Source organism: Peromyscus eremicus, chromosome 10, assembly GCF_949786415.1.
Source record: "Peromyscus eremicus chromosome 10, PerEre_H2_v1, whole genome shotgun sequence".
NCBI lineage: Eukaryota > Metazoa > Chordata > Mammalia > Rodentia > Cricetidae > Peromyscus > Peromyscus eremicus.
This window is the reverse complement of record NC_081426.1, coordinates 48,968,918-48,994,648: the sequence shown is the minus strand read 5'-3', so window position 1 is coordinate 48,994,648 and position 25,731 is coordinate 48,968,918.

Below are 25,731 nucleotides of genomic sequence, written 5' to 3'. Positions count from 1 at the left end.
CTGCAATTAACACTTGTTCTGCCATTCAGTACATAACCCCAGATTGACCCTTGGGTATCATGAGCAGCTTTGCTCAGGCCTGCAAGCTTCACTTCTGCCATGCCTTATGTTCAGAAGTGTAGAAACTCTATATGACAAGGCTGGCAATCTAAGGCCAGGGGCCTCTTTTCTTTTATTCTTTGACTCATAATCCAGCTCTAAAAACACTGCCAGAACAAGTTGTTCCTCGATAAGAACAAAAGCACTGCAATAATTCTTGCTTTAAAAATGCATTTCCTTAGGGCCTCCTAATGCCAGAAACTGTGAGAAAAAAGATGAGTGGAATGTGCAAGAAAGAAAGCTGAGATGAAGCTGATTTTGACTGTAACAGCAGCTACAAATATCAAAATAGTCTGCTAAGTGTTGGCTACAGGCAAAGCAACAAAATATAGTGGGCACTATGACCTCTTTTTTTTTAAAGCTCCTTGTGTTTAAAGGAAGATTGCATTTTCTTTTTCACTTTATATTCTTATCATATGCAATAAAGCCAAGAGGCAGAGTATTTTACTATCAGAGCCGTCAAAGTCCTTTATTTTCAACAAGGAGAAACACCAAAATTAAATCATACATGGAACAGATGTCCCTATAGGAATATAAATATTTCAGAAAAAAAAATAATTATATGTTGTGTGATAATTTTGTTTGCGTTCTGACAAATAAAGATGGCCTGGAGATCAGAGGGCAGAGCTAGCCACTAGTTAACCTAAGAAACTGGGTGGCAGTGGTTCACGCCTTTAACTCCAGCACTAGGGAGATAGAGACAGGAAGTGATAAGGTGAGATGGAGACTGGACATTGCTCCTACTGGTAGGGAGATCCAGAGAGGTAAGAAGTCACTGGTGGCTGCTCCTCTGTTTCTCTGATCTTTCAGGTTATTACCTCGTTATTTGACTCCTGGTTTGTATTGATAAGATTACTTAGATTTATACTTCAATTATAGTATTTTAAATCAAGTGTACCAGTTCAATCATGGTAGCCATATATTTTGTATTCATTAAAATATTATTTATAATAATAGGAAACACCAATTCACCTTTTGGGGAATCTAATACTAAAAATAGCTTATTTTCTTATTTTCTGTTTTTGAGAAATTATTTATTTTAAACACCCATTGTTGAAATGAAAAGAATATATATAAATGTATTCAACAGTAGTGAATAATATGAAAGAGTGACAGAGTTCTAGTATTATTGCTTGTGGCATTGTGAGTAAAATTAGTCCTTGGATTTTATAGTATATTCCCTATAAATCCTAATATTTTCAAAAATAATTTAATGGAAAATTTAAGTAGATTCATAAGTAAATATTAACCACCACATAAAAGTCAATGTGGTTTGAGTGTAAAAATCATGTCTAAGGGTATAAAAGTCAAGAAGAGTATGTAATGTTTGCTCAGCCTAGATACTGAAAAGCTCTGTTTAATTATGTCTTCAAAACAAACCCATGACCAGTTCTACCTATTACCATTATTAATGAAGACTCTTGTGGAAACCCTATGGTGCCTATGCACCACTAAAATGACAGACAGATGTTAGAGTAACAATCTGGTTAGTTTTATGAGGGTTCAATTTTCCTATCAAAGGCATTATGTCGTATGAAAGGAAAAGGAGGAGAAAAGAAAAGCAGGAGCATAAAAGGATGTAGAATCAGTGCTTGGCTCATTTGAACATTTTGAGAACAGTACACATCTCTGGAATACATGTCTCCTTTATGAAATCACTGGCTCAATTCCGGCTTCTCTTTCTTGTGATCTAACTTGAACTTTTCTGTATATTTGAAAGGACTCATTCCTGACCTTTATAAGATGATACACCAATTTTTCACAGGCAGCCTAATCATATTTTCAATTACCGTAGAGCAATCTCTGAATAATTTTACTTTTTAGCTCTAAGATCTAGAACCTTGCCATATGCTACAGTGCAGGCAATTTTGTGTCCTGGAAGGAAGTGCAAGGATATGTTGTAATGGGACACTCTACTGCCAATATTAAAGAACATAATCAAACAAATGGATTAGCTTTAATTCTTACTTCTGTTATGTGTACAATAAGTGACCACCAGGTTTTAGGCTGTAAATGGACAGCTCTTTCCCGCATGACAATTCCAAAATAACCATTCAGAGGCTTAATATTACTTATAAATGATCAGCTGGTAGCTCAGGCTTATTACAAACTAGCTCTTACACTTAAATTAACTCATAATTCTCATTTATATTTAGCCATATGGCTTGTTACCTTTTCTCAGTACTACATTTTCATCTTGCTTCCTCTGCATTTGGCTGGTAACTCTGGACTCTGCTTTTCTTCCTCCCAGAATTCTCTCTGTGTCAAAACTGTATCACTCAATCTTTTTGTCCAACTGTCAGCCAATCACCTTTTTATTAAAAACAAGAGTAATACATATTTACAGTGTACAATGATTGTTCCACAGCATTTTTCCATTTTTAATTAAAAGGAAGAGTTTTAGCTTTAACATAGCAAGATTATATACAACAAAATAGTTATCAAGTAAGAATTATAGTAACACTATCTAATCCATTTGCATTTGGCAAAATTAGAGAAAATGTTTAATTATTTATTTTATCTTGGTGAGTCTAAAGTTTTGTGTCTAATTTACTTTCTATTATAACTAAGGAAAACTATAATTATAACTATTTAGTCTTCAACTCTATCAAAGACTCCAGAAGGGTGAAATGTTACCTAATGATAGGAACCTCAAGCTACCTGGACAGTCACCCATAATTTCTCCACAATTTTGGGGCATCTGTCTTCAGCCTAGAGGTCTAGTATATCTGACAGACTTATCTGTGAAGCAAGATTTTTGAAGGACTGTTCCATCCTATCTTGGTAAAGTTCTGCAGTCACTTTCTATGTTTCCTGCTTGTCCAATTTGGACAGCATACTGTCCTCAGTTGAGGCAGTTCCTTGCCCACATGGCTAGCTTTTGCCATAAAGAAAGCAAACTCCATAAAGAAAACAAACTCCAGCCGTGCGGTGGTGGCGCACGCCTTTAATCCCAGCACTTGGGAGGCAGAGGCAGGCGGATCTCTGTGAGTTCGAGGCCAGCCAGGGCTACCAAGTGAGTTCGAGGAAAAGGCACAAAGCTACACAGAGAAACCCTGTCTCAAAAAACCAAAAAAAAAAAAAGAAAGAAAGAAAAGAAAAGAGTAGAAAAACACATTACATTATAATAAAATTAACTTTAAATTTGTATTAACAAACCAGAATCTATACTAATGTAAAATATGTAAGATTAATAGTTTTTTTAAGTAGATTCAATAATCTACCCTTTTATCCTATCATTCCTATACCTCCCTTTTTCTTTTTAGTACAATATCCCTGAATCTAATCTCTTTTCTTCAACTTTTTCCTTGACTATTATCCACGAAACTTGGAACTAACCCCTCCCACACACACACACACACACACACAAATGGTAACAAAAATTCATAATTTATTTTGGGGAATGGATTCACTTCCTATTGTTTGGGGGCACTGGTAATCTTTGAGGGAACTTTAGAAAATTCATGATTATGGTCAAGTCCTTCCTGGAGTATTTTGTGAGATTGGATCATTTCAGCCAGTCACCTTGAAGCTGTTCTGGATGTAGAATTCAGAGGAAACTGCAGCAGAGGTGCTCTGAGACATTGGATCATCTGGGCCGCCCATTCCTATTGGAGATTTTTTCAGGGAGTCTTCCTCAATCAAACCTGATTTTTCTTAACCCAGAATGAATCCAGAGCCTCTCATTTCTATGCAAACAAAAGCATAACCTCTTTCCCAAAGCAGCATATCCCTTGACTTAAATTTTGAAGTCAAGACGTTTTTAAAATATATACGTTGGTTTAATGTTTATAATCAAATGTCCCTCAGCAGTTATCATTTGTTCATTACCCATCAAAAAATGTAAAGACAACACAATAACACAGAGTATTGAGACTCTCTGTGTATTTTCCATCTTTATATGGGTTATTATATTTTTTATTACACCAGTGCTTTTTAAAGGACTTTCTCTACCCTTTTTCTTTTTTTCTCCAAAGCCTACATATATTTTTAAATACACTGTAACCCACTTAGAGGTTTTGTTTTGTTGTCTGAATCTGTTTTTACTCCACAACTCTATCTTTTTCTGACGAAATGACTCTTTAAACTGTTAAGTAGGCGTGTCTAGGACTTAAGTCGTGGCTTTGGCAGTTGGTTCTGCCTAGCTCCTTGGTCTGTGGGAGCTTAGTTTCCTGGCAGAGGTACTGGTGGGAACCATGTTAACCACCCCAACTCTAGGGAGTTTTTGGATCCAAGCTATCACCAAGTAGAGCACCACTCACTGCTCATAAAGGCCATTTAGGTATTCAGTATCAGAACCTCCCAAAAGAGCCATCTGCGTTGCCAGCATGAACCAGGAAGTCACATCTTAAAGAAGCCATGTTTCTACTCACTGCCAGCAAACAGAGCTCACCAGAGAAAAGCAGTTACCAAGAAGCTGTTTGACTCCATTTTTGTGTGTTTTGAATCCTTTTTTAAGCTTTCTCAGGTTTTATATGGAAATTCTTGCCAAATATATAGGTGACATATGTAAATGGATGGTTCTCTCCTGCCTGCCAATTCCCAAATAACCACTCAGAGGCTTAATATTACTTGAAAATGCTCAGCCAGTAGCTCAGGCTTATTACTAACTAGTTCTTACACTTAAATTAACCCATAATTCTCATCTATATTTAGCTAGCCATGTGGCTTGTTAACTTTTCTCAGTACTGCATTTTCATCTTGCTCCCTCTGCATCTGACTGGTGACTCCTGACTCTGCCTTTCTTCCTCCCAGAATTCTTTCTGTGTCAGACTGTCTCGCATAATCTCTTTCTGCTCAGGTATCAGCCAATCAGCTTTTTATTACCAATGAGAGCAATGCACATTTACAGTGTACAAAGATTGTTCCACAGCAAAACAAGGAAAACATAAGGCAATTATCAATGCATCGGAATGCCTTATAATAGACTCCATTAGTCATTTATTTTTATTTAACTACTACATATATATATATATGTATATATATATATATATATATATATATATATATATATATATATAGAGAGAGAGAGAGAGAGAGAGAGAGAGAGAGGGCCTCCTGTTTTAATCAAGCAATGTTCTTTTTAGGGGGTCCACTTTGCAAAAAGAAACAATTTTCACAATGTCATTTGATGTTTGAAAATTGTTTCATTATGCCTTGATTCTCATTTTGACTCAACTGAGTAAGGAAATATAGACATGTCAAACCTTTGGAACATCAGATCAGGAGCTAAATGTACCTGCTTCTTTAGATTACCCCAAGACATCTCATTCATTCAATTGCTTATCAGTTATTTAATTTTATTTAATTGTATTTCCAAATTTTAATCCTTCAGAGGAAATATTAACTTCTTTCATAAAAATTAAAAACTATCATACAAAACAAGTTGGCCTATGAAGGAGGGAGAGAACTTAGGTGTTTGTTGTATTCCCTTCATGTTTAATTTCAAAAGTTGTTTTTTAGCATATGAATACTTTTCCATCAAGTTGATAGAAAACATTGGAAAAATAAGCATATCATCACTACCATTGAGAGAAAGAATGGTGTAAAAGGAATTCTTAGATGAATGATGGTATAGATCTGTGCACCTGGTACAAGAAAATAAACCCATTGAGTCCAGAATGGTGTGAGATGGTGAATAGTCATGGTCCAGCATGGATACTCTTGAAGATTAGGTGAATTCCAACACAGAGAATCTTGGAAGATAATATCAGTTTATCATGGAGTACCATTGGGGCACACAGGGTCCTGCACAGGATTTTATGAAGGACAGGGGTGGTCTACCAGGGAGTATGGTGGAAGGAAAGAAACATCCAGCATGCAGTTCTGGATCCCTCTGTGAGCTAGGCATTTTAGTCATTGCTAGTTTCTTTTCCAAAATAAAAGAATTAAAACTTTCATATTATAATGTTTTATTATAAAGAAAACAACCAGGACAATTATATTAATACACCTTAATGTAATATTCTATTACTATTATTCTTTATTTTCTCAAGGACTATTATCACCACTCTCTCACTGACATATGTACAGGACACACAACTGTTCTTCATATTTAATGTTTATTTGCTAAGCTAATGTGTTGGCTAGATTTATGTCAACTTGTCACAGGCTAGGGTCATTGAAGAGGAGGGAAATTCAATTGAGAAAATGCTTCCATAAAACTGGCAGTAGAGAAACCTGTAATGCATTTTCTTAATTAATAATTGATGTGGGAGGTTCCTCACCCTTAGGCTGATGGCTCAGGGTGCTGTAAGAAAGCAGGCTAATAAAGCCATGAGAAGCAAGCTAGTAAGCAGCACTCCTACATGGCCTCTGCATTAGCTCTCTGCCTCCAGGTTCTTGTCCTGATTAAGTTTTTCCCCCTTACTGCCTCTGATGAATAACTATTATATGGAACTGTGAGTGAAATAAATCATTTCATCCCCAAGTTACTTTTGATCATGGTGTTTGATCACAGCAATAGTAAGCTTAACTAAGACAGCTGATGAGAATAAGGGATGTAAGGAATGGAGAGTACATGGTAGATAAGGGACAGACTATGTCAAGCTGGTGTGGAATCAGTGCATACTCCCATTATCAGGCATTATGTTCCAAAAGAAGGTGACTTGACAATGTTAATGTTTTACTCAAGAATGGTATATGTAATCAGAAGAACAATGTTTTTCTCTTTATTTCCCTGGGTCTCATTTGCTCTGGCAAAGAATAATTAATGTTGAGTAGAGATTAGTATTTATCATTCTTCTAGTGAATACCTGACTTAAAACATATGATGAGTGGAATTCAAATGTCTCCTCAGTCCTTAAAACATGAAATCATTCCAATGATTTATTGCTTACTACTGGGAATGAGGCTGGTTTTTTGCATGGCCCATATGAGAAAATCACCGAATTAGAAATGAAGATGAGGCAGCTGGTCATATAGTAATTGATGCTAGACAACAGACATCTTGGTTACTCATTTTCTGATATGGAGCCACAAAAGATTTTTTTTATTAACCTGCCTCAGTTGAATCTGAAATCAATTGTCTCATGACTATGTCTAAGCTAGTGGTATTTATACAATTTGAAAATGAATATTTAAGAGAATGATTTATTATTACACATACTTTAATTTTTTTATATTTTTCTTAATATTACAGTGCTTCAAAAGCTGTGGGATGCCTTTCTGTATGCTGTGAATATATGTTGCTCTGATTGGTTGATAAATAAAATGCTGATTGGCCTGTAGCCAGTCAGGGAGTATAGATGGGCAAGCAGACAAGAATTCTGGGAAAAGGAAAGACAGAGTCAGGAGTCACCAGACAGACACAGAGGAGGCAAGATGACAAGGCAGAACTGAGAAAAGGTACCAAGCCACGGGGCTAAACATAGATAAGAACTATGGGTTAATTTCAGTGTAAGAGCTAGTCAGTATTAAGCCTGAGCTAATGACCGAACAGTTATAATTAATATAAGCTTCTGAGTGATTATTTTATAAGCAGGCCACAGAACTGTGGGGGCCTGGCAGGACTGCAAAAACTTTCCAGCTACATTATTAAGGTAGCTTTGCAATCCACACTATAAAAGGAGTCTTAGTTTTGGTTTAAAGATCAGAATCATAAATTAATAAGTGGATAAGTGTGCAAATATTATTCAGAATATGACAAACCAATCTATTTACATCCTACTTCAAAAACACAATTTTTGCCAGCCTGTGGTGGTTCTTGCCTTTAATACCAGCAGTTGGGAGGCAGAGGCAGGTGGATCTATGTGAGTTTGAGAATAGCCCTGACTATGGAGCAAGTTCCAGGGTAGCCAACCAAGGCTACACAGAGAAACTTTCTCTCAAAAAACGAAATAAATAAATAAGTCAACAAATAAATAAATATATAAACAAGCAAACAAATAAATAAAAATTCAACTTTCAACCTAGAATAATCATAGAATAGATCAATTGATCTGTACTGTTCTCTTTTTCTCTGAAGTGTCAGAGATGGATGACAAATATTGATTTACACTGTTCTTCTTACCTACTGTGTCTATCACTGTCTCTGTCTTCTTTATATCTAATGTCATATATTTTTTCATGAAAAACTTGATGAATCAGAAAAGCTGTATTCTCTTTATTAATGTTCATTATTAATTATGCAATAGTTCTTCATGATCTTAAAAGTGAATTCATTGGCCTGAATTTTTAAATGTTTTTGATCATCTGTTGATCTATGACAACTTCAGATGATTGACAGTGTAAAAAAGATGATACTTCTTTCATACCTGTTTGTGGGCCACTTAGAGAAGCTCTACTTTATGCTAAGGTTCTAGCTAGGGCCCTGATCCCCTTCTGTGTCTTACTTTAGGAGCTATGAGGATGCAGGAGCAGTGGTTTCTATAGTTAAGATGTAGGCACAAGGACATCTACTGATACAATCAAGGTCTCCTTAAAGCTGCACTTGGAATTTGGCCCATGCCCCATTAATTGAATAGAAGTGGATGAGTGATCACCAAATAAATAGCAGTAGATTATACTACACCTTTTCTAGGAGCTAATTCACAAGGTTATTATCATGGGAACAAAGCTACAAAGCATTTAATGATGTTCACCCTTCCCCTTTCTTGATTTTGCATCTAAAGCACTCATCTTATTCATGTAAAACACTTTCAAAATAATTCAAAATCTTCATCTCTCCTTTTCCTGTCACAGGAAGACATTCTGGAAGTTCACAGACTCCAATATCTCTAATTTGCCTAATACTTGTCTATGCTTTTGCTTTTGGTTTTTACAAATGTTTTTGATTTTGACATGTTTTCTTTAAAAAAAAAAAAAAAAGATAGTAAGGAGAAAAATGGCCAAAACATTGCTTCCAAGATTCAGATTTCAGGACTTCATAACAGTCTCCTGGTTATGAGCACTGTTGAAGAGGACCCAGGTTTGGTTCCTAGCACTCACATCAGATGGCTCACAGTTCTCTGTAACTTCAGTCCCAGGGATACAGTGCCTCTGGTTTCCATGATTACCTGCACTCACATGCATATATACCCACATACAGACATACACAAGTATAACTAAATATTAAAAATAACTAGACTTCCCAAGATCACAGTCAAGACCACTACTAGCAGTTTGTTGCATGACCTGTACATATTTCTTTCCTTATCTTTAAGATATGGGAAATATTCTTCCTCAGTAATCTCATCAAAATTCCAGTCATTCTTCCATGTTGCTGTTATTATTTCATGCCATGAACTGCCATGCTATCAAGACACTTCATCACATTCATTATGAATCTGAATAGACTTTTTTGTTTTAATAAATTTGTTATTCATTTTATATACCAAACACAAATCCACTTCGAATCCCTCCTCCTGCTCTGTCCTAGCCTTCTCCCTTCCCCCCAACTCACCCCTATCCTCTCTTCCAAAAAAGTAAGGGCTCCCATGGGGAGTCAGCAAAGCATAGTACATTCAGTTGAGGCAGGACCAATCACCTGCCTCCTGCATCAAGGCTGAGCAAGGCATCCCATCATAAGTAATGGGCTCCAGAAAGCCAGTTCATGCATGGGGATAGATCAAGATCCCACTGCCAGAGGCCCCTAAAACAGACTAACCTACACAACTATCTCCTGTATGCACAGGGTCTAGTCCAGTCCCATGCAGGTTCCACAGCTGTTAGTCTAAAGTTCATGAGTTCCTATGAGCTTAGTACATTTGTTTCTGCAAATTTACCCATTATGATATTAATCTTCTTTGCTCATATAATCCTTCTTCCTTCTCTTCAACTGGACTTCTGGAGTTCTCAGCCTGAACTGGCCTACTCTGGTAATTAGATTGGTGAATACCCTAACTGCCATCATAGAGCCTTCATCCAGTAACTGATGGAAGCAGATGCAGAGATCCACAGGAAAACAAACACCAGGCTGAATGAACTTTTAAAGAAGAAAGCCAATATCTGTGGGGATTAGAACTCAGGGGCTTTTCCTTTTGAAATCGCACTTTGGTCCTTGCAAAAATGCTGCAATGACCTCATCATTAAAGACCTTAATCTGGCCACCATCAAGTTACTTTTGTTCTCTCTTACCAATCACCTCATTCTGCACCTATTGATTAGTCTTTTAATGTCTATCTCAGGTCTCAACTTGCCACAGCAAGTTCTTCCCTACACTTAGGTGGGAATGCATGGATTTTTCTGCCACATTCTAGTTATTTGATTCAGTATACGTACAACAATTTCTCTAGATTTAGAGTCAGTTTTAGTGGTGATATTTTATTTGTGCACCCCAATAAAGCTTATCTAATGATCAGAGGAAAAAGCCAGCCACATATTTAATATAGAAATCAGGCAATGGTAGCATATGCTTTAATCCTAGCATTTGGGAGGCAGAGGTCCATCCAGATCTCTGTGAGTTCAAGGCCACACTGGGAACAGAGCCAGGCATGGGGGGACATGCATTAAATTCCAATACTAGCTAACCATAAAGGTCTGGAGGTCTGCACAGAGAGACAGTAAGTGACAGAGCTAGGCAGGAAGAGGAAGTGATGTAGCTGGATGGAGAGAGGAAGTGAGTTTGCAGGGACAGAAAGGCATATAGACATGGGTATACAGGAAGTAGGACTTTTTGGAGGCTGAGGTGTCGGTGAGGTAAGGTTGGTTGTGGCTTGTCCTATTCCTCTGATCTCTCAGTTTTTCACCCAAATATCTGATTCTGTTTTTTTGTTTTTTGTTTTTTGTTTTTGTTTTTGTTTTTGTTTTCTGTGGCAGGGTTTCTTTGTGTAGCTTTGCACCTTTCCTGGAACTCACTCTGTAGCCCAAGCTGGCCTCAAACTCATAGAGATCTGCCTGACTCTTCCTCCCGAGTGCTGGGATTAAAGGCATGTGCCACCACTGCCTGCCCTGGGTTTTTTATTAATAAAAGAATTTAGCAATTCATCTTACAAGATTTACCCAAGATGTATCATCTGTTGAAATTGAATCCTTCAAAGAAAAACATCAATAATCTCATTAAAATTTATAACTGTATCACATACATAAGAAGTATTATAAACAGTATAAAATCTTCTTATTAATATTTGTTTATTTGACATGAATATTATAAGGAACCTGATGTCTAAAATTCAAAGCTTAAATTGCAATTATTTTAGGTCTATATTCATAATTTGGATAATGCTATCCATGTCTGTTAATGTTAAAATATTCTATATCTGCTCTGCTTTATTTATGTATAAGTGACAAATGTTTGCTATTCAAAGAATGTATATATTTATATATGCTTTAAAAATTTACAACACAATATATGTAAGAGACCGGGGCAAGTAAGATAGCCTCTCTTAGTAGATATCATGGAATTAAGTTAATAGAAGTTATAGTTGCTATTAGGTCCTTGGATTTTTTTTTTCTTATAACTGAAGTTTGTGTTCCTTGATCCTTTGACCAGGAAGTTTCTATTTTCTCTCCCTGAGACCCAGTTTCTGAAAACCACCTTTAACTTTCTTTTTAACCCTATGGGGTTAATTGGTTTAGTATCCACTTGAAAGTGAGATATGTAGAGTTATAAGGTTAGAGATGATTATCTCACTTTATGCACTGTCTTCCAGGTTCATTTATCTTGCCACAGAGGTCATTGATGAGCATGATATTCATTCTTAGGTTGTCACATGTAGCCTTTTTTTTTTTTGAGCATTTATTATTGAGTAGAGTTAGATTCAACTTTGTGACTCAAGAAGGCATATTCAGTATTATAGAAGAAAAATCAAGAACATTTTGAAAACATGTAAGGATATACAAAAATACAGTGAATTTCCTTGATACTATGCAGGAAGAATTATAATTTATACTAACAGAAGAATTGTCAGACATACTAATGCAGTAATCACAATTCATATTTACTTCTTGACGATTTCTTCCATATTTTATATTCTGTCACTTTTAAACTCATGTTGATTTCATTTTTTCTTTATTAAGAATTTTTTTATTAATTTTTTATACCAACCACAGATTCTCCTCTCTTTCCTCCTCCCGAATCCTGTCCCCACCTTCCCTCAACACATCCCCCATTCCCTCCTTTGAAAAGGTAAGGCCTCCCATGGGGAGTCAGCAAAGCGTGGTACATTCAGCTGAGGCAGGTCCAAGCCCCTCCTCTTGCATCAAGGCTGTACAAGGTTTCTCACCATAGGTAATCGGCTCCAAAAAGCCATCTCATGCACCAGGGATGGATCCTGATGTTACTGCCAGGGGGTCCCTTAAGTAGACCAAGGTATACAACTGTCTCCATTATGCAGAGGGCCTAGTGCAGTCCCATGGAGGCTTCATAGCTGTTGGTCTAAAGTTCATGAGTTCCTACTAGCTTGGTTTGGTTGTCTGTGTAGGTTTCCCCATCATTATCTTGATTGCCCCTTGGTCATAGAGTCTCTCTTTCTTCTCTTTAACTGGCCTGGTGCTTGGCTGTGGATCTCTGCATCTGCTTCCATTAGCTATTGGATGAAGACTCTATGATGACAGGGTATTTGCCAATCTGATTACCAGAGTAAGCCAGCTCAGGCACCCTCTAAGTCTAAGCTGGGGTTGTAACATGAATTGCTAAACAGTCTTATTAATAAAAAACCTAGAGCCAGATATTGGGGTGAAAGCCAAAAGATCAGAGGGATAAAACAATCTAGGCACAAATTCTTACTGCTAGAAAATCCTCAGCCCAAGCGAGAGCTACTTCCTGTGTACTCACACCTTTATACCTTTCTGTGCCCTGCCACCTTACTTCCTCTCTCTGCCCAGCTACATCACTTCCTCTTCCTGCCAAGCTCTATCACTTCCTGTCTGTCTGTATAGACCTCCAGACCTGTATTGCGAACTAATGCTGGGATTAAATGTGTGTGCCACCATTCCTGGCTCTGTTCCCAGTGTGGCCTTGAACTCACAGAGATCCGCATGGACTTCTGCCTCCCAAATGCTATGATTAAAGGCATGTGCTACCATTGCCTGATCTCTATGTTTAATATAGTGACTGTCTTTTTCCTTTAATCCCCAGGCAAGCTTTATTTGTTAGAGCAGAAATAAAATATCACCACATGAGGTCAACCTTGTGAAATTCTGGAAACTTCCCTGCCACCAGGTTTCTCCATATCCCCATGATGTCTCCCTCTATCAAGGTATCTCTTTCATTATTCTTCCACTCCATCCCTGTTCCAGCTTGACTATCTTGTTCCTTTGTGTTCTCATGCCCCATCCCCTACCCTCCACTGCCTTCCTCACCCCCAGTTTACTCATGGAGATCTCTAATTCAAGCTGATGAAGGCTTTCTTTAATTTGTGAAGATGTGACCCTGCTCAACTCAGGACTTTTTGGAACAACAAAAATATTTATATTTGATTTGGATTTGGTAAAAAAAAAAAAAAAAAAAAAAAAAAAAAAAAAAAAAAAACACTATAAAGATGGTTTGAGGGCTAGAGAGATGGTTCATCAGGAAAAGGCACTTATCACCAATCTTGATCATCTGACTTCGATCCCTGAGTCTCACAAGATTGAAAGAGAGTATTGACTTCCTTAAGTTGTCCTCTGAGTTCCATATACCTTCATATGCATACCATAGCATTTCCCTCTTCCCCCCTCCCCCACCGTGTGTGTGTGTGTGTGTGTGTGTGTGTGTGTGTGAGAGAGAGAGAGAGAGAGAGAGAGAGAGAGAGAGAGAGAGAGAGAGCTCAGAACAGAAATGCCAAAGCTTATAGTGAAAAATTTGGTAGCATTATTTTTTCTTTATTTGAATATCTCATCCACACTGTAAAAGTGTCCACAACAAGATAGAAACTATCATGCTCAATGAATAGTATCCCTTATGTTCTCTGATTTTTTCAACAATATTTGCCAAATCACTCCTCTCAGTTTTTGTATTATGCTAATATTTCTCACAACTCTTTGCCTATGTTAGTCTTCCCAAGTGAATGTATATGTTTGTTTGTGTGTGTGTCTATTTTGAAGTATATAGATAAATACACATATAAGTATATGTATATTTATAACAGAAATTAATGACAAAAGAGGCCACAACTTTGAAAGAGGGCATAAAGGGATATGGGAAAGTTTGGAGGGTAAAAATTGAAGGGGAAAATATTATAATTATACTACAGTCATAAAACTTAAAAAATGATTTTAAAAAAGAACAAATTTCATCAATCTATAATTTGAATTCATGGTATTGATCTATAAAATCTATTGCTTCCTCAATCTTCCCCAATATTTTCATTGCTCTTTAGTGTGGTTTCATTAAGTAAAATTTCTGAAGCCATTATAGAAGAGTGTTGATGACGTGATAGTTTCATTAGTTGCTTCTTTGTGCTTTCTAGTCTAGCCTTAGGAATGATGTCGATACAATGCAAGGTCTTTTTAACAAGTCCAGAGCATTGTGCATTCCTACATGCTTCCTGAAAACTGACAAAGCTTTTTAATTTGCAAGTTTTTGTTCAAATGCCTCATTTATGAAACTGTCTAAAATTATAGCACTAGTTAGGTGTCCTTACATCCCCCAGGACAATCCCATAAGCACTGTAATTCAGCTTCATCTCACAGCACTTCCTCATGCAAGTGCTTACAAGTCGCTTTGTATAGCTTATAAACTTGGATCGCAATTTCCTCTCATCTTACTTCATTTAATATATGTTTTAAATATGTCTGCAATAGATAAATGAATACAACTACCCATAAAAGACCTTTGAACTTATTGAAAGATCAAAACCCCTTTATTTAGATAAAAACATATCCTTTAGATTCCCCTATGCAATTTGATTATGGCTGCAAATAGTTTTCATCATCACCCTGCACCTAGTTTCTTTTTTCTTATACACTGTTTATATAGAACAAAAGCGGTTGAATAAATAAATGAAGAGCTAAAATATTCCTATAGTTTAAAAAGTAACATAAAGCTATCAGAGTGTAAAGATGCCTTATAGCAATGTTGTTCTTTTTTAGCCAAATTAGCTTTTTAAGTGGTTTTGCAAATGCACGTCTTTACTCAGCTGAAAATAGGCAGTCTGAAAGTTGTAAAATGGCTCTTCCTTTCTATTTGTCTTCAGCTTTTCATGAATTAGGCCAGCACACATCATTTCTACACTACCCAAAGCCAAACTCTTGAGCCGTTTCTATTATACATTCATTCCAATGGAAATAATGGCTTCCATTTACCACAGTGTCAGAGGCCAGTGAAGCCAAATCGGTTGCAGCTACATTGTTTTGTAACAGAAGATAATGTTATCCCCACTGTAGTTACAAATGTGATTTCCTCAGAGTTCAAATACTCTTGGAGCTAAAGTGTGATTTGATGTCTAATGGTCAACTCATGTTCTGGGGATTAAGTTAATTAAAACAGTTGCCCTACTCTATTAAAGCTCCCTGAAGACTAATTATTAAAGTGCCAAGCACCATTACAAACCTACAGCATTTGAAAGTCACAAAGGGAGTTGCTTATATTATGGGAACTCCAGAACTCAGTAGATTATTGCCCGTAGTAAAAGAACAAACCCACTGAGAGGGAGATTACCTTCTCCACAGCCACTGAGCTATTATAAAACGCACAAAGGAAAAGCCAAATGTACAAGCATCCGATTCACAGCCCTTCCAATCTGCAATTTCCAAAGCAAAGCAAATATCAAAAAAGTAGTTTTGTAATGTGCAAAGAACTCCTTTGCCCAGGTTATCAGGAAATGCATTTTAGATTAGCTGTGGACCCTCTAATTATCTGCTTGTTCATTCAAACCTCAAATAGCTCAAACATCAAATATCTCACTCACAAATGGAGAGAACATATGTGGTCAGTGATTCTGTGTTGACATGTATTTTAAATACCTTGGAGCTTGGGGACGAAAAGGTACAAGAGATTAGAATAGAGAGCAAATCTTGTATCCCAACTAGTAGATGTCACTGTCTTTCCCTTGATGAGATTACTGCAGAATCAATAACTTCAAACAAACAAACAAACAAACCAACAACAATAAAAATTTTGTATGCCTATTGAGGAAATTAGATGCTTAATTTTAATATTCTTAATTAATTCTAAATGTAAAAGAAAATGTAGGTTTTTTTCTAAATATGTATTTTCTTGCCATAATAAATGGGTAAAGTTACAAAAATGTGTAATGTATTGGTATCTAATAACAAGAACAGAATGGATTATTAATTCTGTTTTTTCCTTCCAGAGTTAATAGCCCTGTGGTCTTAAGACAAACCAATTCTTCTCTCAATGTCTCAAACTACATATACAAAAAAAAAATGAAAACATACTTCATAGCTATCTTGTCAGAATAAAATAGGACACATTCATACACATCACACAAGGTACATATGTGTGTGTGTGTCTTTCATGCTTTTAAGAAAAAAGAAAATATATTTTAGAATGTGCTTAATACCAGAATTTTATTTTTCAGTGTTTGATTCTGGCTCAAAATACTTTAAAAAGTGGTACATGACATTTTATGTTGGTTTTGAGTGAATATAATTCTCATACATGTAGGAACAAAAAATTCACTCTATTTAAATGAGAGAAATTAAGGAATTCAATGGAACTGAAGATAATTATTCATTCAGAGTTTTTGCTGAGCCACTGGACCCTTCTGGATTTTGGCTAGACATTTCATACGCAGTTGACTTTGAAGACTATAATCCATTAAGATAGGGCTTAGATATTTTAATTTTAGACATGTCAGCTGAGAAATATTTTAAGACATCAGTTTCTATATTAACTTTCCATTTCTGCAAGTTTAGTATCAACTGGTAATATTATTGTTACTTGTCAGCCAGCAAATCAGTTTGGAAGTCGTGTTGTGTAGTCAATAAATCATCTTGTAAAATTCCTTTTTTCTCACTAGAGCTAACAGCAATGCCTATTAGGAAGCTGTGGTTCTCATGATTACACCGAGAAGTACTTGAGCATCAAAGTGCATATGCTGTGGCAGAGCTCATTTGTCAATGTGGGAAACCTGTTTCCAGCAGTAACACAAGCAGAAAAGCACAAAAGACCAATGCTGTGCTGAAATACGAAGGAAGATGTTTAAAAACAAATAAATAAGAAGGAAGAGTGAAAGAGAATGACACACATTGTTTTATTTATATGCATGAACTGATATTTGTACAATTTTTGAGACATAATTGCCCTGTACAAATTTGTATTGAAAGGAGGTTAATTTATTGTCCATGCTTCCAGATTTGGAAAAGGAAAATAAGTTCAAAATTTTGTAAAGTGTAATTTTAAATAGATGTTTGGTTGGCCCTTAGGATAAATCTGGACATTTACAAGTTATGTCCAATAAAATTGACTTTACTTTGGTAGTGAACTCACTGGCTGTAAAACACAGGAACACGATAGGGAAATTATAATTTTAAACATAGGCAGAGAAGCTTTAAGACCAGTTCTCATTGAGTCTTTCACCAAGTCATGCAAGTATATAATTGTTAGGAAGGCTTTGTGTCAGATACCTAAATTATTAGTCTCAACTTCCATCTGGGAAGTATAATGACACTAACACCTATTTATTTCTTAGGCTTAAACAAAGACAGAATGTTTAAGTTACGTGTATTATCTCATACATATTTTAAAACTAATTCCTAAATTTATTAATTTTTGTCATATATTAAATATGCAAAAAGATGTAAATTTGTTCTGACATCAGAATTATTAACAATTATTAACAAAATTTCAGTCAAACCATAGCATCAAACTCACACTGGTCAGATATATTAAATAAATATTAGCCCTACATTTAATATTGCTAATTTAATTTGATGTTAGTAGGATAAGTGACTTGATTTACTGTTTAGATGCCCTAAAATGTTAAACAAAATAAATCATAATGCATTTGTCAGTGTCACAAAGAAAAATAATTTAATAGGACATAAAATATTACATTCAGTTGCAGCAGAACAGTGAAACTACATTTCAGTCAATAACAGATCTCAATAAAAAGATGGTCCCAAAATAATGTATGGCATAGTGACATCATGATTTTCTTAGTTTGTGTAAGTGCACTATATGATAGTTGATTTCAATAAACTATCCTGGCAATATGTTTTCCACATCACATCCTTGTTGTAATATGATGCATGATTCTACACAGAAAGAGATTTACTGCAGACATTGATTCACTTGTAGAGACTGAGGAATCCTACTACCTGCCATCTGTAAGCTGGAGAGCTGGAGGAACATGGCCAGTTCATGCCGAAAGACCTGTGACCCAGAATGGCAAGTGTCCAAATATATGCACAATATTTGGACAAGTTTGCATACAGAACTAATTGATCCTTTCTCACCTATTCTGCTCAGACTCCTAGTTTACAAGACAATGCCCAATGTATTGATAAGAGGAATATTCATTCTCAGGATTCCAGGATTAATTTCTTCCAGACACACCCTCATAGACAGTCCTAAAATCAGTGTTTGACTGCTGAATGAGTGAGTGTATTAGCCTAGTCAGGATAACACCTTAATCATCTAACTGACTAAAATCACGTTCTTTCAAATCTTGGAATTTACCTGCATTATTATTGTTGGATGCTGAAGAGTAAAACAGAGTATCAACTTGATTTACTACCCATATTAGACCTATTTCTTTCTTCCAAATTTGATAGGAGCCCTTAAACAGAATTCAACTTCTCTAAGCTTCAAGGTGGTATTAGCTGCGGTAGAGGTGGAAGTTGGATGGGACCCTGCAGCTCTAAAGAGCAAGACTTGCAGTGTCTTGACATGCCTATTGGCATGCTGGCTCCTAGATGTGAAGACTTCAGTGACTAAAACTATCACGATTAAGAAATACCTACTTGTAACAGATTTTCTTTTCTTTTTTTTAATGGAAGCATCTCTTCTTCAGTCTGATCACATAAATCAGAACTGATGTCAGGAGCCAAGGAGAAGAGAGGGATTGTGAAGGACCTGTGTTAAATCACCACCCAGAATTTTAAATAATGTAGTTTGTAAATCATGAAGATATAACAGATTTATATCGTGATCACACCGTAAATATCAAACAGCACTACTGCATAAATCAGCCTAGAGAATAACACCAGTTTAAGGTACAGTACTTCCATCATGAAAGACTACCAATTTACTGATAATGTGTTCCTGTACTTCCCCAGGTGTTGACTAGCTAGTGACACCATTAGAAATGTAGCAACCATAAATTTAGAATAAATATGTATGGAAAGAGTATTTCAAAGTCTGCCAGCAGTAACAATCAAGGTGTACTGTATTTCCTCATTGTCAAATGAATATGTGCTGGACCGTGTTCAATTCTGCTGTTTCATTATCATGTAAATGTATTTCTTGCACTTAAGACATTGGCAGTATCTGGAAGCTGGGATTTAAGCATAACAGGAAAAAAAATCTCACCTCAGCTCTAGCCCACTGCTTCTAGAAATATTCAACCAAAGAATAAAATAAACTGCCAAGTGCACTTAGTGCTCCTTCATCTATAACGTCCCTCTCTTCTTCTCTCTCTATTATACCACCTTCCCTTCCTCTCTCCTTATTGTTACTTTTCCATGTATCTGAGATTTCAGCTACCTTTACTCTTCACAGCATTTGTGAATGTTTCATTCTGTTTGAGAAATTGCATATTTAAGTAATAGAAACATAATGTCCTTTGCTATATGTGTGAGTATATCTATTGTACATACATATTATATATAAATATATTATTATTATTACTTAAATATATTGCTTAGCACATACTAGCCCATGTAGCCAGTTAATTCCTTATTATGATATTGAATGAAAGTGCAACTATGGAAAAATAGAAAAAAAATAGTCTTTACTGTCTCAACCCACTCTCTCTAATCTACTTGGACTGGTCATATTCAGTAAATTAGTACATTCAACTCAATATTGCTCATGGAATTATGATTCCAGAATTAAGACCGGCAAGATTTAGCATGTGGATTACATAAAATATTAAACAGAACATATCACTCTGTTTGCTCATGCAATCTGGAGAAACAGAATAAATAGGGCATTAAAAGAATAGGTGGGTAAGTAAGCTCTATAGCCAGGTTTCAGTCAATGACAAACCTCAGCAGTGGCAGTGTCAAAATACCATATTGTTTACTCGTCCTATACTGTGATATAATTTTTAATTTGTTGTGATACCTAGTACATATTGACTGCCTGATTATACAGTAATAGTAGTAAATAAAATAAATATTCTAAATCTATTTGATGCAAATTTGCAAATACTTTTTAAAAGTGCATGAAAATATAGACATAATTATATACAGGGCAAATACATTTAAAATGTTTTAGTATTCAATTTTCTGACCAAAGAGCTTGATTTTATAATTGATATAATTTAAAATTGGCATATAGATATAATTTAGAAAAAATATATATATATTTATATTATTTCTTTAAATACATCATATTAGGTCTTAGATGACTAAAAAAAAAAATCCCCAAGTGCAATGATAGAGCAGATTATGTGGCTTTCCACTTTAGGGACAATGGTAAATTCTCACAAGTATTGTTTTAGAGTGATGTCAGGAGAAGCTCCTCTGTGCTCTCAGGTGACCATAATGTTTGTGAGATCTCAAAACAGAGGGTGTTATTATCCCAGAAGAAGCAGGCACTGCAGAGGTCTTTCATGCTGTAACAGCACAGGGCAATACCCCTTGCCCAGCACAACCTAGCAGAGATAATATACTGGAAACAGTGTCCTCTTCTGACATTAGTGAATGTATACCTGGTAGTGAAAGACAGTGCTTGAAGGTTTCACATTTATCTCCTCACATCTGGCATAAGAAGCCAGATTTTATACTCCAAGAAAGTAAACGCAAATACTGTAAAATACTGTAAAGATTAAAGCTCTTCTTGCAGAGATATAAACAAATGATCAAATATTCTGAAGAGACTGAAAAGATAAGACAGAAAAAACAATTCCCAGTATAAGAAGTAATGAAGTGGGAGAAAGGCATATAATCAGAGACCACTAAAGCTGGAATAAGTGCATGATGGTGAGAATTGTGGAAGTTGAGAAGGAAAAAAAAAAAAGAACCTCTGAATCACAGACAGAACCTGAGCATCATAAGTAGCTGACTTGGGGAGGTAAGGAAACAAAACAGGACATGTTGAGATAGTATTCAAACATCATTTACAGAAGCTGTGGCTGCTATTTGAATATAAACTGGAGAGAACGGTGTTAGGTTCTGTTGGATGAGGAGCTCTTAGAAAGTTATCAAATGGACTGATGCAAGAATGAACAATACAAATAACTTTGATGGGAATTATTAGCTTGTTTCTGAGTGTGCTGAGTCTGTGAGAGAGAATGTTTGTTAAGGCTGACCTCAGAGGTATTGGTCTGTAAAGTTATTGTCTTCAACTCAAATGCAAGTATTTTATTTGCAGAATATGCAGCATACTGAGAGGATTATGTTATACATTTAGGTTTTTATTTGCATGCTAACTGTGTATTTGGAGATGACAAGAACACTTAAGTATGGGTTTGAGTGTGTGCATCTGAAGAACAACCAATGTCTAATGATTCTGAAGAGGAGTGGATATAAATGTTGGACTCTTTAGCACAATTCTTGATGGTAGCTTGCATCTGGAAAGGCTTTTAGAGACTTTTGGCAGATAGACAGAGCTAAAATTCAAGAACAGAATCCAGAATAGCATAATATTGAGAAACTTTTTTTTATTATTTTTTAGTTTTTCAAAACAGAGTTTCTCTGTGTAGCTTTGGTGCCTGTCCTGGATCTTACTCTGTAGACCAGGCTGGCCTCGAACTCACAGAGATCTGCCTGGCTCTGCCTCCTGAGTGCTGGGATTAAAGGCATGCACCACCACCACCTGGTGAGAAATTATTTTTTTAAGTAGAAGGGGTAGAATATAAAACCTATGCAACAGTAGCCAATGGAATAGAAAAGAAAGGAAAGAAAGAAAGAGAAGAAGAAAGAGGGAGATAGTGGGGTAGAGAGAGAGTGAAAGAGAGAGAAAGAGAAAGAAAGAATCCAAGTCATATAGTGTTCTAGGATCCCAATGAGACAGAAAACAAACACTGTCATCTGTTTAAAAGTTAGTATAGAGCCATTACATATAGCAAAGGGAATAACACTGAAGTCTTTCAAGGAGAAATGTATGTGTATTTAGTTGAAGCGAGTCCTTAATTGGAGAAACGTAGGGAAAGAGAAGTTGACATCAAGTTTAGATGACTAGACTGAAGTCTTACATTATAAAGGGAGCAATGAAGACATACACAGACACAATAGAATTTCCATTGTTGTTTTCTGGCCAGCATGAGGTAAGCATCTATGCTCCACCACACTGTGTGGTGGTGTATTGTGTACCCTAATAAATTTGCCTGAAGATCAGAGAACAGAACAAGCCACTAGATTAAGCATAGAGGCCAGGCAGTGGTGCACACACCTTTAATCCTAGCACTCAGGAGGCAAAGATCCATCTGAATCTCTGTGAGTTCAAAGTCACCCTGGACTACATGAAACTGACTGAGTCTAGGAGAGAAACAGAGCTAGGCAGTGGTGGCACACACCTTTAATTCCCATATTTGGCAGTCACATACACATACACATCCCAGCACTAGGAAATTTGAGACAGGAAATGATATGGGTGGGTGGAGAAAGGTTTATAAGGTATATAAGGTGTGAGGAGACAGGAACTAAAGTCTTTCTGCTGAGGAAAGCTTTTCATGCTGAGGAGTCCTGGAGGTAAGAGGTGGCTTGATCCTTTGTCTCTCTGATCTTCAGGCAAATTTATTAGGGTACATAATATATCACCACAACACTGCCCCTTCTGTGGCACTCTGCCTCAGGACAGGACAAAAACAAAGCAGGCCAACTGAGCAATTCTGAAATTGTGAAAAAGAATATGTATTTCTTCCTTTTAGATTGATTTTTGTAGGGAAAAGCTGATTAGCACATAACAGTTTCAATTTTGTTTAAATAGGTAATTATGAAAATTTATTTCACTGAACCATAAATTTAAAGTTGTTAATGAGACATCTGAATATTGCTACAAATCCTCCATTATTGATTTGCTGACAAGTAATTGATCCATAAACATAAATGTCCATAATAAACATAACATAGATGACTTTTAAATGTAGACAAATAACAGTTTCACCAGCACAGTACTACTAAGGAATGTCTCAAGCCCAAGTAATTCTTTAACTTCAAATGATGTCTTATTTCCACAAGTGGTTTGGTGCCCATTAATTTCAGAGTGTGGGATATTTTCATATAAAGAAGGGCAAATGAGTCAGGATGCTTTCCTACAGTATACTTCTTTCCAGAATCATCTTTCTTGGTTTTCAGATGCCAGTCAAGCACTACAGAGTTTTCATTTTTTATTAAGAAATTTTTTCATCCATTTTACACACCAAAGACCCCCCTCTTCCCTCCTCCTGCGCCTGCCCCCCAGCCTCCTCTTCCCAACCCACCCTCTATTTCCATCCACAAGAAGGGAAGGCCTCCTATGTAGTGGCACATCCAGTAGAGGCAAGTCTAAGACTCTACTGCCTCAAGGCTGCATGAGGTGTCCCATCATAGGTAGTGAGCTCCAAAAAGCCCAATTATGCACTGGAGATGGATTCTGATCCTACCAGTAGGGGAGCCCCAGATCAAGCTACACAACTGTCTCACCATGCAGAGGGCCTAGTCCAGTCCCATGTAGGCTCCACAGACATTAATCCAACTTTCATGAGTTCCCTCTAGTTTGGTTTGGTCATCCCTGCATGTTTCCCCATCATGATCTTGATGCACTTGCTCGTAGAATCCCTCTTTTCTCTCTTTGACTGGACTCCTGAAGCTCTGCCTGCTTCCATCAGTCATTGGAGAAAAGCTCTGTGATGAGAGTTAGGAAAATATCATCCTAAGTGAGATAACCCAAACTCATAAGGACAAACATGGTATGTACCCACTCATAAGTGGATACTAGATATAAAGCAAAGGATAATCACTCAACAACCCACAACTCCAGAGAAGCTAACTAACAGGGAAGATCCAAAGAGGGATGCACGGACCACCCTGGGAAAAGGAAATAGATGAGATATCCATGAGTAAACTGGGGATGAGGGGAGGGCAATGGAGGGTAAGGGATAGGGGATGAGAACATAAGGGAATGGGATGGTTGAGCTGGAACATGGAGGGAGGGGGAAAGCAATGAAAGAGATACCATGATAGAGAAAGATATCATGGGGATAGAGAGAAACCCAGTGCTCGGGAGGGTGTTGCCAGGAATCCCCAAGGATGTCCCCAGCCTGGACTACTAGCAATAGTGGAGGAGGTGCCTGAACTGAACTGGCTTGCCCCACTGATCAGAATGGTAAATACATTTAACTGTCATCACAGAGAGTTTTCTATAGAGTTTGACTTATCCTTAAAAGGAAGAAAAACTCTAGATATATTTCTAATGCCTAATATGATCTGCACAAGAGTCTCCAAGGGTTTCCACACTATTATTCTGTGTCAAGTTGTATCTTATGTTCTTATAAATACTGTGTTATGGGTCTTCAGAATAAATCAATGGATCTATCTGAGTTAGCTTCACTTTATATAGGGGTTCACATATACACACAAAATTGTGTAGCTAGCTCATACTAAAATCCCAATAAAAGCAGGATTTAGTCATAAATCCAAATGACTCTACCATCAAGAGTTTCTACACTTCAAGACTGTCCTCCCAACACCTTCTTTAAAAGTTTAAATTTCATAGATATTGTTATATCATCTTATGTTTATGTATTCTGAATCAATAGCCATCATTTTATTTTAATGAGCATATCTTATTGTGTTCTTAAACATTTTTTCACATTAAAACACTGCATGGTATAGACATTACATTTTTACTTTGTTTTAATTATATATTATTTTTGCAAAATTTTAATATTTCTAGAAATTAAAGCCATTATAAATGAAGATGAAAGATACTAATACATTATCTACTTAGAATAACATGAAAAAATTGATCGTCTAGCTCCAATTCTGTATTACTACAAATTAATCAACCTATTCTTTAATCTTTATTGGAAAAACATATGAATTCTTTAATGAGTTTAAATAAATTAAAAATATAAGTCATTATCTCAAAATTGAAGTTAATTTATAAATTCTATTGAAACCCAAAATTGCCCAGCCATTAAAGTATGTTCTCTATATAATATTTGAATATGTACATTTTTTATGTAATAGAAAGCACTTGAACGAACACGTTTGAAGAGGAAAAGTATAAGGAAGTGATTCAATCAACAAATCGTGAGAAAAGAGAAAAGACGATGACTAAAATAGATCTTTAGTGTGGATCAAGCACTAATTAAAATCACACATTTTATCTTCTCCCACTGCAAACTTCTTTGTACCACAGAGAGTAAAACGTTCACTGAGGTGACTGTAGAGATGCTGTCTATATTGTGATCAGTCCAGTTCTAGAATTTCAACTGAAGCACACAGGAAAGCCATATTTCCAATGAAAAATAGATGTAAAATTTTACTTTGTCATTACAAGAACACAATCTCTATTATCGATCCAGGAACTGTTACAGATTGCTTCATACTACAGATTTAAAATAGCTTTAAAACCACAGAGGCAATAATAAACTAACAATGTATTCATAAAATATGCAGCATACAGATTTATAAAGGATTAGGAGATAAGAGTATTGAATCAAATATTGAAACCAA